Source organism: Oncorhynchus mykiss, chromosome 8, assembly GCF_013265735.2.
Source record: "Oncorhynchus mykiss isolate Arlee chromosome 8, USDA_OmykA_1.1, whole genome shotgun sequence".
Lineage (NCBI taxonomy): Eukaryota > Metazoa > Chordata > Actinopteri > Salmoniformes > Salmonidae > Oncorhynchus > Oncorhynchus mykiss.
The window spans coordinates 29,268,715-29,282,409 of NC_048572.1; positions in this window are offsets into that span (position 1 = coordinate 29,268,715).

The following is a 13,695-nucleotide window of genomic DNA, read 5'->3' on the forward strand; positions in this document are numbered from 1 at the left end:
GCAGTGGCTGGAAACACTTTCTTTGCATCCAAAATGGCACCCTATTCCCTAAATAGTACACTACTTTTAACCAGGGCCCATTGGGCTCTCGTCAAAAGAGCTAGGGAGAGCTAGGGAGAGAGCTAGGGAGAGCTAGAGAGCTAGGGAGAGATATAGAGGGCTCTGAGAGCTAGGGAGAGATACAGAGGGCTCTGAGAGCTAGGGAGAGATACAGAGGGCTCTGAGAGCTAGGGAGAGATACAGAGGGCTCTGAGAGCTAGGGAGAGATACAGAGGGCTCTGAGAGCTAGGGAGAGATACAGAGGGCTCTGAGAGCTAGGGAGAGATACAGAGGGCTCTGAGAGCTAGGGAGAGATACAGAGGGCTCTGAGAGCTAGGGAGAGATACAGAGGGCTCTGAGAGCTAGGGAGAGATACAGAGGGCTCTGAGAGCTAGGGAGAGATACAGAGGGCTCTGAGAGCTAGGGAGAGATACAGAGGGCTCTGAGAGCTAGGGAGAGATATAGAGTGCTCTGAGAGCTAGGGAGAGATACAGAGGGCTCTGAGAGCGAGGGAGAGATACAGAGGGAGAGATACAGAGGGCTCTGAGAGCTATACAGAGGGCACTGAGAGCCTGGGAGAGAGGCAGAGATACAGAGAGCTCTGAGAGCCTGGGAGAGAGGCAGAGATACAGAGGGCTCTGAGAGCCTGGGAGAGAGGCAGAGATACAGAGAGCTCTGAGAGCCTGGGAGAGGGGCAGAGATACAGAGAGCTCTGAGAGCCTGGGAGAGAGGCAGAGATACAGAGGGCTCTGAGAGCCTGGGAGAGAGGCAGAGATACAGAGGGCTCTGAGAGCCTGGGAGAGAGGCAGAGATGCAGAGGGCTCTGAGAGGTAGGGAGAGAGGCAGAGATACAGAGGGCTCTGAGAGCTAGGGAGAGAGGCAGAGATACAGGGATGGAGAGAAGGAGAGTGATTGATGGAGGTAGAGAGGGATCCGGCAGTCCGGCACAGGGGGCTTTTGAAGCATGGATAGTAAAGGCTGGCTTGGGTCTCAGAGTGACAGTCCCGTGGAGTTTGTGTCTTTATTCCAGTGAGCTACAGCTCCGGGGGGCCCTCACCACTGGCAGTGGCTGGAAACATTTTCTTTGCATCCAAAATGGCACCCTATTCCCTAAAATAGTACACTACTTTTAACCAGGGCCCATTGGGCTCTCGTCAAAAGTAATGCACTATAAGGAATAGGAGTGTGATCAACATTGGGTCGTCTATCAATAGTGTACAAGTGACCAAACATATGTAAACTATACACTAAAAACCTGGCCTAAAGTAGTAAAGTCTCTGGCTAACTAGTGCCATTGACAGCGGTGATGTTGGTTGATTATTCAGAGTGTGTTGTGTTGTTGGGAAAGTGGATTTAAACGTCTGGTTCTCCTCAGTAGTAGAAGTCAATGTACCACATACTGTGCCTTTGGAAAGTATTCAGACCCCTTAACTTTTTTCACATTTTGTTCGGTTACAGCCCTATCCTAAAAAAATACAAATAAAAAACCTCATCAATCCACACACAATAATAACAAAGCAAAAACTGGTTTTTAGACATTTTTGCGGATGTATTGACCCCCCCCCCCCCCGCCCCCCCGAAATATAAATTTACATACAGTAAGTATTCAGACTCTTTACTCAGTAATTTGTTGAAGCACCTTTGGAAGCGATTACAGCTTGAGTCTTCTTGGGTATGACGCTCTGCAGATCCTCTCAAGCTCTGTCAGGGTGGAAGGGAAGCGTCGTTGCACAGCTATTTCCGCATCTCTTCAGAGAGGTTTAAGTCTGTGGTCTGGCTGGTGCCAGGTTTCCTCCAGACGTGACACTTGGCATTCAGGCCAAAGACCAAGGCCCTGCTTCCATTTAAGAATGGTGGAAGCCATGGTGTTCTTGGGGACCTTCAATGCTGCAGAAATGTTTTGGTACCCTTCCCCAGATCTGTGCCTCGACACATTCCTGTCTCAGCGCTCTACGGACATGCACTGTCATCTGTGGAACCTTTTATAGACAGGTGTGTGCCTTTCCAAATCATGTCCAATCAATTGAATTTACCACATGTGGACTCCAATCAAGTTGTAGAAACATCTCAAAGATGATCAATGGAAACAGGATGCACCTGAGCTCAATTTCGAGTCTCATAGCAAAGGGTCTGAATACTTATGTAAATAAGATGTTAATGTTTATAATTGTTTCTACATTTGCAAACATTTCTAAAAACCTTTTTTACTTTGTCATTATGGTGTATTGTGTGTAGATTGCTGAGGATTTTTATTTATTTAATCCATTTTATAATGAGGCTGTAACGTAACAAAATGTGGAAAAAGTCAAGGGGTCTGAATACATTCCGAAGGCACTGTAATTATTTTTGTTTTACACATATACACTTTTCGATTGTTAGTATTTGAAGGTAGACATCTTGGAACAATCTGGTTAGATAAGTCTTGTCATAGAGAGAATAAATATACTATCGTGTGTACATTCCAGAGGAGGCTGGTGTGGGGAGCTGTAGGAGGACGAGCTAATGGCTTTAATGGAATAAATGGAATAGACAAACATGTGGTTTCCATATATTTGATGTGTTTGATAGGTTACATTTATTCGATTTCAGTCATTACATTGAGTCCATCCTCCTATAGCTCCACCCACCAGCCTCCTCTGGTATTTACACATAACATGATATACATTTTCTGTATGACAAGACTTGTTCCAAGATGTCTACCTTCAATCACTTCTAGGGACAGTTGCTGAGAATATGAAGTGAATGTTTTCTCACAGTGTATAGTATACACAGAGGATAGCTTTTTGCTTGTTCTGCAAGCTAAAGGAATATATGTGTGTAATTATTCTATAACTATTGAATGTAAAGGAGGAGCTCTTGTGTATTGTGGCTTGTTTTGCCAAAAGCCCTATGAATCAGCAAATTACCAAGCTGGCTGAATGCCATTTCAGAAACACAAACCATAGTGTGTTACTTTATACAAGATGTTTCCTATACTCTTGATCTCTTCCCCCCCATCTCTTTCTCTCTCGCTCCCTCTCTCTCCCACTCTCTATCTTTCTCAGTCTCTCTCTCTCTCGCTCCCTCTCCCTCCCACTCTCTATCTTTCTCAGTCTCTCTCTCGCTCCCTCTCTCTTCCACTCTCTATATTTCTCAGTCTCTCTCTCTCTCTCTCTCTCTCTCCCACTCTCTATCTTTCTCAGTCTCTCTCTCGCTCCCTCTCTCTCCCACTCTCTATCTTTCTCAGTCTCTCCCTCTCTTGCTCCCTCTATCTTTCTCAGTCTCTCTCTCTCGCTCCCTCTCTCTCCCACTCTCTATCTTTCTCAGTCTCTCTCTCTCTCGCTCTCTCTCTCTCCCACTCTCTCTTTCTCAGTCTCTCTCTCTCTCTCTCTCTCTCTCTCTCTCCCACTCTCTATCTTTCTCAGTCTCTCTCTCTCGCTCTCTCTCGCTCCCTCTCTCTCCCACTCTCTATCTTTCTCAGTCTCTCTCTCTCTCGCTCTCTCTCTCTCCCACTCTCTCTTTCTCAGTCTCTCTCTCGCTCTCTCTCTCTCCCACCCTCTATCTTTCTCAGTCTCTCTCTCTCGCTCCCTCTCTCTCCCACTCTCTATCTTTCTCAGTCTCTCTCTCTCTCGCTCTCTCTCTCGCACTCTATCTTTCTCAGTCTCTCTCTCGCTCTCTCTCTCTCCCACTCTCTATCTTTCTCAGTCTCTCTCTCTCGCTCCCTCTCTCTCCCACTCTCTATCTTTCTCAGTCTCTCTCTCTCTCGCTCTCTCTCTCGCACTCTATCTTTCTCAGTCTCTCTCTCGCTCTCTCTCTCTCCCACTCTCTATCTTTCTCAGTCTCTCTCTCTCGCTCTCTCTCGCTCCCTCTCTCTCCCACTCTCTATCTTTCTCAGTCTCTCTCTCCCACTCTCAATCTTTCTCAGTCTCTCTCTCCCACTCTCTATCTTTCTCAGTCTCTCTCTCTCCCACTCTCTATCTTTCTCAGTCTCTCTCTCTCTCTCCCACTCTCTATCTTTCTCAGTCTCTCTCTCTCTCCCACTCTCTATCTTTCTCAGTCTCTCTCTCTCTCCCACTCTCTATCGTTCTCAGTCTCTCTCTCTCTCGCTCCCTCTCTCTCCCACTCTCTATCTTTCTCAGTCTCTCTCTCTCTCTCTCCCACTCTCTATCGTTCTCAGTCTCTCTCTCTCTCGCTCCCTCTCTCTCCCACTCTCTATCTTTCTCAGTCTCTCTCTCTCTCGCTCCCTCTCTCTCCCACTCTCTATCTTTCACAGTCTCTCTCTCGCTCCCTCTCTCTCCCACTCTCTTTCTCAGTCTCTCTCTCACTCCCTCTTGCTCCATCCCTTGATCAGTCTTCCGCCTTCTCTTTCTCTTTCTCTTTCTCTCTCTCTCTCTCTTCTGCCTCTTCTCTCCCATTTTTACATTAGTTCCCAGGGGCGGTAAAGATAAGGAACTTGTTTTTCATTATTCATTTTCATTTTTTTCTTCTCCTGCGCTTATTTTAATTTCTTCAGGGAAGAGAAAGGTATGGGAGTCACTTTTGAAAGTTTATAGGTTCATTTTCAAGCTTAAATTGATTTTGTTCTCAAACCTGCTATGAAGCTCTCAGTTTTAGGTCACGTCCCAATTGGCACCCTATTCCCTACATACAGTAGTGTACTACTTTTGACCAGAGCTATAAATGGGCCCTCGTCAAAAGTTGTGCACTATATAGGGAATAGCGTGCCATTTGGGACGCAGCCATAGGCTAATGCTACACATAACTCACTGCATTGGATAGGCTGCTTGCATGCTTAGCATGGTACCTTCAAGTGACGTTGTACGCCATGCTAGTTTATTTATCATGTAATGACACCATATTCTGAAACCCAGACCATCCATAATCTCCAAGATGTAACTGTCCCAAATTGTTTGCTATTTTCCACAAATTAGAACATTTTGGATTCAACCCTTGCAATCTGGGGTGTATATACAGTACCGCTCAAAAGTTTGGGGTCACTTAGAAATGTCCTTGTTTTTGAAAGAAATGCTATTTTTTTGCCCATTAAAATAACACCAAATTGATCAGAAATACAGTGAGAGACATTGTTAATGTTGTAAATGACTATTGTAGCTGGAAACAGATCGTTTTTAATGGAATATCTACATAAGCGTACAGAGGCTCATTATCAACAACCATTACTCCTGTGTTCCAATGGCACGTTGTGTTAGCTAATCCAAGTTTATCATTTTTAAAGGCTAAATGATCATTAGAAAACCCGTCTGCAATTATGTTAGCACAGCTGAAAACTGTTGTCCTGATTAAAGAAGCAATACAACTGTCTTTCTTTAGACTAGTTGACTATCTGGGCCTAGAAGGCCAGCATCCCTGAGTTGCCTCTTCACTGTTGATGTTGAGACTGGTGTTTTGCGGGTACTATTTCATTAAACTGCCAGATGAGGACTTGTGAGACGTCTGTTTCTCAAACTAGACACTCTAATGTACTTGTTCTCTTGCTCAGCTGTGCACCGGGGCCTCCCACTCCTCTTTCTATTCTGGTTAGAGTCAGTTTGCACTGTTCTGTTAAGGGAGTAGTACACAGTGTTGTACGAGATCTTCAGTTTCTTGGCAATATCTTGCATGGAATAGCCTTCATTTCTCAGAACAAGAATAGACTGATGAGTTTCAGAAGAAAGGTCTTTGTTTCTGGCCATTTTGAGCCAGTAACTCAATCCACAAATGCTGATGCTCCAGATACTCAACTAGTCTAAAGAAGGACACTTTTATTGCTTCTTTAATCAGACAACAGTTTTCAGCTGTGCTAACATAATTGCAAAAGGGTTTTCTAATGATCAATTAGCCTTTTAAAATTCTAAACTTGGATTAGCTAACAACGTGCCATTGGAACACAGGAATGATGGTTGCTGATAATGGCTCTCTGTACGCATATGTAGATATACCATTAAAAATCACCCGTTTCCAGCTACAATAGTAATTTAAAACATTAACAATCACTGTATTTTATTTTAATGGACAAAAAATGTGCATTTCTTTCAAAAACAAGGACATTTCTAAGTGACCCCAAACTTTTGAATGGTAGTGTATGTAGTAAAATAAAAGCAACATTTATCAGTAAGATTTTATCAGTTGCCATAGGCATAATCAATTAATATTGATTACCACACATACTGTAAACCCCGAACGCTGAAGGATAGAGTGGTTCCTGGGCAAGTAAGTCGATATGAAGTAAAGTTTTCAGAGTTTAACCGAGGTAAATCTAACACACCAAATATACTTTGTGAACAATCTTCCCATCATCACACACATTAAAGAGACCACATTACATCTCACAGACACGGGTTCCTATCAAATCTGCCCTCCTCCTCCTCCTCTTCCTCCTCTTCCTCCTCCTCGAGAGCAGATAGCAGCGCCTTACATTTTTTAAATGTTTCATTCTCCTCTCTCTGTTCCTTTCTCTCTCTCTTTCTCTCTTTCTCTCTCTTTCTCTTTCTCTCTCTCTCTCTCTCTCTTTCTCTCTTTCTCTCTCTCTTTCTCTCTCTCTCGCAAATATTTTTCAGTAAATGCTTTATTGGCGTGAATGGGTGGTTGCTACTGTTGCCAATGCATCTCTCTCTCCCTCTCCCTCTCTCATTCTACTTATGATGAATCTTATTGCCTGGTAATTGCTTTGTCTCTCTCCATCTCAGCTAGTTGCTTTGTCCTATGCTTTAATGACAGCGTTGTGCGCAGAGTGATAAACAACAGGGTAACACGCCCCCCCCCACACACACACACACACACACACACACACACTTTAATGACAGAGTTCTACATACACTGCACAATCTGTCGTTCTATTGTTAATTCGTTTTACAACCATGCCTTCTGTATGTTCCATGCTAACACACACACACACACACACACACACACACACACACACACACACACACACACACACACACATTAGGATGCTGTTGCATCCTAATGCCTTGCTCTCTTGGCATTTCCACGGTATGGCATACATAAATACATGTAACATACAGTACATGAGAACTGGTCATTTTAGTAATTAAAACATCAGGCTGTTGATTACTTTACACACTGAGTCCGAGATTCAACCGCAGGTGCATTGCACTTGACTTTTGCAAGATATTGACTCTCGAATTGACATCCGCAGTGTTTACTGTGATTGTAATCTGTATAGTTGCATTGTAATCTGTATAGTTGCATTGTAATCTGTATAGTTGCATTGTAATCTGTATAGTTGCATTGTAATCTGTATAGTTGCATTGTAATCTGTATAGTTGCATTGTAATCTGTATAGTGCCCAGCGCTATAATGTACCTTGGATTGAATCCTGGACTAAGTTTCTGAGAGTAGATTTTCTATATTGGTCCCAATAAGGATAAGCAATCAACCAGCTAGTCATGGTAATTCTACACAGTTGTGATCGTTTAAAGGCAAATTCAACTCTAGTGCCAGGAGTATCAGTAGCCTATCAAAGCTGCTGTTGTTGGTTGGCAGGCCCTGAAAGAAAGAGAGTCTAGGATTTAGGCGTCTTGAGTACAATATGCTTTTGATTACAGCTGTGATGATTATAATTTCATGAATCTCTTTTAAATACCGTTGCAGGAGATGTGAACTGTGAGTGTCTCGCTGCCATTGCGATGCTCTCCTCTTTCTTCTTGATGAATACACACACACACGCGGGGACGTGCACACACACTCTTCTCTTCGGTCTTGATGAGTGCTTTGTTGTAGCTTCATCCCGTGTTTTATGTTAAACAGTCGATTAAAAATGCATTATCTGTTGTTCGATGCGTTCCCTCTCGCTCATGTTTTTCTTCCTTACACGGGCGAGCGCCGTATTGCTTCTGCGTTCCAGGGAAGTGTGACAGAGACTGTTTGATCAGCCAGTCAACAAGGAGTTTTTAATTGTGTAATACACCCACTTCACACTACACGCTACACACTACACACTACCCACTACACACACACGTTACACGCTATACAATTTGAAAGCAGGGCGGAGGTGTTTGAGATGTTTGAGAACCAAGGTGTGGATCCTGTCACATCAGTCTCTATTTAATATTCTAGTTTATGTCCTGGAGGGTCCAAAGCTGTTGCTTCTCATCGTAACATTGGGCCCCATGAGAAGAGAGTTCCAGGTAGCAGGTAAAATAGGCATTCCTGAAACAATATTTTCTTCAAATTTTAATTTCATCTCGGAAAAAGTTAGCGAATTGATTGCACCCAAATTGGCATTTTTTTATTATAGGATTCAGATAATATTCAATAAATATAGTACCCAACATCTGATTAGGACCAAACCACTTCCTACCAATGAGTAAAACACGAGGAATCTAATAAAATAGTCAAAGGTCACCCACGGACCCCCATGATTAAAATAGCCAATTTGTGTACAATTAGCTGCATTTTTCAGGGATCCAATAATATTTGAACAGGAATGCTAATTGTATATGTTACTATTGAAACGATTTCAGAACCATCTGAGATGGTAGGTGCCCCCCAAAAAATATATTTTTTTGTGCTTTTTTTGAGGTGAAACGACCTAGTCGGGCATTGCTATGTCATATGATGTGGTTAGCTGATATGTTAAATACCTATCCAGACATAAGATCTGGCATGCGTCTGGAATGTAGTCGGGCAGGAAATCGGCCACCGAATACACCGGCCCACTGTTGAAAAGTGAGTGGTAACGCAGGTGCAACCCAAGACATTAGACAGATACACAGCAACATACAGGTATCACAGTTCAGGTGATCCGTGGAGTGTGTCAACAGAGAGGATTATCGTGCTATACATTCTCACTGATCTTTGCTTCCTAATTTACCCAGGGCTCAATGGCTCTATAGCTCTCCGGTGGGATAAGATCAAGTCAAGCTGATGTAAGAAGGTCTTTATAAATAAACGTGATTTAACCAGGTAGGCCAGTTGGGAACAAGTTCTCATTTAGAACTGTGACGATAAAGCAAAGCAGTGCGACGAAAACAACAACACAGGGTTACACGTAAACAAACGTACAGTCAGTAACACAAAATAACAATCTATGTACAATGTGTGCACAGGACACACACGGTATACACAGTACAGTGAAATGCTGACTTGCAGGTTCCCTCTTGACAATGCGAAAGAGATAATACATAGATTAATACAGCTCAATGGAATGGAAATCTGAACCGTTTCAGATGGGGTTGTTTGGAATCTAACCATAGCGGAATACTTTGTGGTGGTATGTCCTGTTCAAACCGTTTTTGATGGCACATTTTCTTCGCAGTGGACAGGCTCAGAACAACCCAGGGTATGACGCCATGTCATCTTGCAGCTGTGCATCAAACATAGTGATCATAAACGTGGACACTGTTCTTGACATGAGTTTCATGATATGGAATGGTGATGTGCACATTTGGACTCAAGGGTGTTAGGTTTGCTTGTATGACTTCAAAGCCGTATTAATCGGCAGGTAGCCTAGTGGTTAGCGCATTGGGCCAGTAACTGAAAGGTTGCTGGATCGAATCCCCGAGCTGACAAGGTCAAAATCTGTCATTCTGCTCCTGAGAAAGGCAGTTAACCCAGTCTGATTCAGAGGGGATGGGTCAAATGCAGAGGACACATTATAATCCTCAATGTCTCGTCTTTGAAAAAAAAATCACTAATATATCTTGATAGCATAAGTATTCAACCCGCTGAGTAAATACATGTTAGAATCACCTTTGGCAGCGATTACAGCTGTGAGTCTTTCTAGGTAAGTCTCTAAGCACTTTGCACACCTGGATTGTATAATATTAGCATATTATTATTTTACAAATTCTTCAAGCTCTGTCAAGTTGGTTTTTGATGATTGCTAGACATACTGTCTTTTCAAGTCTTGCCATAGATTCTCAAGTGGATTTAAGTCAAAACTGTAACTCGGCCACTCAGGAAAATGTAATGTCGTCTTGGTAAGCAACTCCAGTGTATATTTAGCTGTGTGTTTTAGGTTATTTTCCTGCTGAAATTTGAATTTGTCTCCCAGTGTTTGGTGGAAAGCAGACAGAACCAAGTTTTCCTCTAGGATTTTGCCTGTGCTTAGCTCTATTCAGTTTCTACATATCCCAAAAAAAAACACCCTAGTCCTTGTCGATGACAAGCATACCCATAACATGATGCAGCCACCCCCATGCTTAAAAATATGTAGAGTGATACTCAGTGATGTGTTGTGTTGGATAACATAATGCTTTGTATTCAGGACATGAAGTACATTTCTTTGCGGTGGCAAAAAATTGGGCAAAAGAACGTCTGCCTTCCATCTTTAATGTATTTTTATTGTTAGAGAGGATACTTGAACATCTTGTCAATATAATAGGTAATATAATAGATGAAGCAAATTGGAGTGGGTCCAGTGTGTCTGGCATGCTGGCCTTGATGTGTGTCATGACCAGCCTCTCGAAGCACATCATGATGTCAGGGATTAGTGCGATGGAGCGATAGCCATTTAGGCACGCCACCTTCATTACCTTCATTATCTCCTTGAAGAAAGTGGGGACTACAGCCTGGGAAAGGGACAGGTTGAAGATGTTCAAGAAGACACCTGCCAGCATACTCTGAGGACGTGACCAGGGATGGGCAGACGGATTTGTGGGTATTTACTCTCCTGAGAGTTTTCCTCACGTCAGCCTCGGAAAGCGAAAGCGCTTGGTCATCCGGAACGAGAAGAGCCCTCCTGGATAGCTCGATGTTGTTTGCCTCAAAGTGAGCATAGAACATATTAAGCTCATCTGAGAGGGAGGATCTGGTGGTCACCACACAGCTGGATTTTCCTTTGTAGTCCCTTATAGTCTGTAATCCTTGCCACGTGTCGCAAGTCTGATTTGTAGTATAGTGATTCAGGTTTTGAGTGTATTGTCTTTTTGTATCCCTAATGGACTTGCAGAGCTCCTACCTGCTTTCCTTATACGCAACAGTGTTCCCAGATTTGAATGCTGCAGCACCGGCCTTCAGCATGGCATGGAGTGCTCCATTCATCTATGGTTTTTGGTTGGGGTACAGTATGTCTGTATTGTGATTGTGGATACAACATCATCAACACATTTCCTGATATAACCCGTGACTGATGATGTATATTCCTCAATGTTCTGTCACTTCATAATCAGAGTGAAACACCTTTGTGACAAGATAATACATATGAGTGCAAACACCCAAACATCCAAACACACACACACACACACACACACACACACACACACACACACACACACACACACACACACACACACACACACACACACACACACACACACACACACACACACGCCTCCCCTGGCTCTAAATGGGTAGCTCTTGTCACTAAGGGAGGAGTGCAGGGACAGGGCTAACAACCACCATTACACTGTGGCAGAGCCTTTTAGTGAGTGTATCTGTGTCTGTTTGTGTGTGTGTGTTTGTGTGTGTGTTTGTGTGTGTGTGTTTGTGTGTGTGTGTGTGTGTGTGTGTGTGTGTGCTCCCATGTGTGTCTTATCAGTGACAGCACAGCACCATCCAAACCCTTCACTTCCTCCCCCCTCAACCCCCCCCCCCCCCCTTCCCCACACTCTGTCCCCCCTGTCAAATTCACCCTCCCCACCCCCCTTTCGCCATCCCCGTCCCCCTAAATGTATCATCGTGGCCACCTAATAATCCACAGGTTCCAGTTAGTTCATTCATCCCCCCTCCTCTCCCCTGTTACTATTCTCCAGGTCGTTGCTGTAAATGAGAACGTTTTTCTCAGTCAACTTACCTGGTAAAATACGGGTAAAAAAAAAGTTAGCTCTGGTCTCGCTCTAATGAAAGGACCAAAAAACACAGTGGTGGGCCTGGCTGGTGGTATAGCATGCCGCTATTTACTAGTCTCTCAGTGGCAATTACTTAGAGCCTGGGGAGGGCTTGCCCACTCTGGTTAGCAGGTGTTCTTTACAGATACACTGCCAATGACAAGGATAAAACAATAAATACTAGCATTAAGGCTAATAGTGCTTTGTAGCTACTAGTGGGGCTAATATCACCATTATACCCTTGCTAGTGATATTACTATCGCTACATAAAATGCATTCTGAAAGTATTCAGACCCCTTCACTTTTTCCAAATTTTGTTACGTTACAGCCTTATTCTAAAATTGAATAAATTGTTAGTTTTTCTCATCAATCTACACACAATGCCCCATAATGACAAAGTATAAACATTTTTTTTTTTTTTTGCAAATGTATAAAAAAAAACTGAAATATCACATTTACATAAGTATTCAGACCCTTCAGACTTTGTTGAAGCACCTTTGGCAGCGATTAAAGCCTCGCGTCTACTAGCATATGACGCAACAAGCTTGGCACACCTGTATTTGGGGCGATTCTCCCATTCTTCTCTGCAGATCCTCTCAAGCGTTGTCAGGTTGGATGGAGAGTATCACTGCACAACTATTTTCAGGTCTCTCCAGAGATTTCCGATCGGGTTCAAGTCTGGGCTCTGGCTGGACAACTCAAGGACATTCAGAGACTTGTCCCGAAGCCATTCTTGCATGTCTTGGCTGAGTGCTTAGGATTGTTGTCCTGTTGGAAGGTGAACCTTCGCCCCAGTCTGAAGTCCTGAGCGCTCTGGATTAGGTTTCCTTCAAGGATCTCTCTGTACTTTGCTCCGTTCATCTTTGCCTCGATCCTGACTTTTACTGAGGAGTGGCTGGCCATTGTACCAAAGGGCCTGATTGGTGGAGTGCTGCAGAGACTGTTGTCCTTCTGGAAGGTTATTTGATTTCCACAGAGTAACTCTGGAGGTCTTTCAGAGTGACCATCGGTTTCATGGTCACCTCCCTGACCAAGGCCCTTCTCCCCCAATTGCTCAGTTTGACAAGGAGGCCAGCTCTAGGAAGAGTCTTGGTGGTTCCAAACTTCTTCCATTTAAGAATGATGAAGGCCACTGTGTTCTTGGGGACCTTCAATGCTGTAGAAATGTTTTGGTACCCTTCCCCAAATATGTGCCTCGACACAATCCTGTCTCGGAGCTCTACGGACAATTTCTTCAACATCATTGCTTGGTTTTTGCTCTGACTTCAACTGTGGGACCTTATATAGACAGGTGTGTGCCTTTCTAAATCATGTGCAGTCAATTACATTTACCACTGGTGGATTCTAATCAAGTTGTAGAAACATCTCAAGAATGATCAATGGAAACAGGTTGCACCTGAGCTCAATTTTGAGTCTCATAGAAAAGGGTCTGATTACTTATTTGAATAAGGTATTTAAAAAATATTTATATATAAATTTGCAAAAAATTCTAAAAAGATGTTTTCGCTTGTTGTTATGGGTAATCCTGTGTAGATTGCTGAGGAAAATGTTGTATTTAATCCATTTTAGAAAAAGGCTGTAGCGTAACAAAATATGGAAAAAGTCAAGGGGTCTGAATACTTTCCATAGGCACTGTATATGATGGTATTCAAGCTGAGGCTAATTAATTAATGCAAACAGATATTTTGATTAGCTAGGTAGCAAACGTTACATAGCTAACCTTAGTCCAGCAGCTAGCCTCTGTAGCAAGGTAACACCAGTCAGCTGAATGCTAGCTAACTAACAAGCAAATAAAGGTAGATAGCAAATGAATGTGGTTTTGTTTTCGATTAGGTAGGTAGCTAACAAGCAAATAAAGGTAGATAGCAAATGAATGTGGTTTTGTTTT